We start from the raw sequence: 988 nt of genomic DNA, 5'->3' as shown, positions 1-988 counted from the left end.
CAAGCACATGGGGGGCGCCCCCCTCCCCCCCTGCAGTCCTGTGGGATGCTCTATGCACCCCCAACATCGCAGCGGCCACAATCTGCACCTACTACCTCAAGGTATGAAAAAAAACTTTTAAAAGCTGTGCCTATATCCAAATTGCTGATTCTCTGAATCAGCATCAAATCTTCAGATTCAGATTCAGCCAAATCGAAATCAGGGACAGTGATCCAAATCATTTAATCAAATCACTGTCCCCGATTTGGGTTGAATCTGAATCCAATAGGGCCCACTTCACACACCCACCATCTTCATGCTGACAAGGTCAAGTGCCCAGCTCCTGGCTTCTTTGGTTCCCAGAGTTGGGAGGAGAGACTGCACACCTATACTCTCTGGGCTTTTCTATATAGCTTCAGCAGTGGGTCCCAGGAACGATGGGGGCAAATGGTCTCTGCTCACCCAAGTCTTCAGGCTTGCTCCAGACCCAGTAATTTGCCAATTCTGCGCCCATCCATAGAGCATGCTCTCAAGCCAGAGCTTGAGAAGGAGCAAAGGAGGACATTCCCAGAGCAGCCTCATTGATGAACTTGAAGGTCTGGAGTATACCTGGGTGAGTGGGATGTACTTATTCCCAGATTCACCAGCACCTGCTGCCCCACTGCCTCATTGCAAAATGGGCAGGTTACCATGTGAGTATGTGTGTCCTGCATCTGACTAGCAGATTTCAAAGCACCAGCACAGTTGGTAAAAAGGACTTGTATGTGTACAGGAGGGGAGCCTGGGGACAGAGTGGACCAGAATCTAATTGTAAAAGGCGGCCTTCTTGGGGCTGATTTCCCCGTGGCCTGCCCACTTGTTTCTGGACTAACTGCCCACCTTATTGCCCACTGCGCCTTGTTGTTAATTAATTGATGTTAATTAAGCAGGAGTCTTTCTGGACTTCAGCAAGGGCTTTGACACCATCACCCACCCCATCCTCATTAAAAAAATTGGGCGACTGTGGCAT

The sequence above is a fragment of the Gavialis gangeticus genome, unplaced genomic scaffold (genome assembly GCF_001723915.1).
Source record: "Gavialis gangeticus isolate Ggan-Ray unplaced genomic scaffold, GavGan_comp1, whole genome shotgun sequence".
NCBI lineage: Eukaryota > Metazoa > Chordata > Crocodylia > Gavialidae > Gavialis > Gavialis gangeticus.
The sequence above is the reverse complement of the archived record's forward strand: the minus strand, read 5'-3'. Positions refer to the sequence as shown.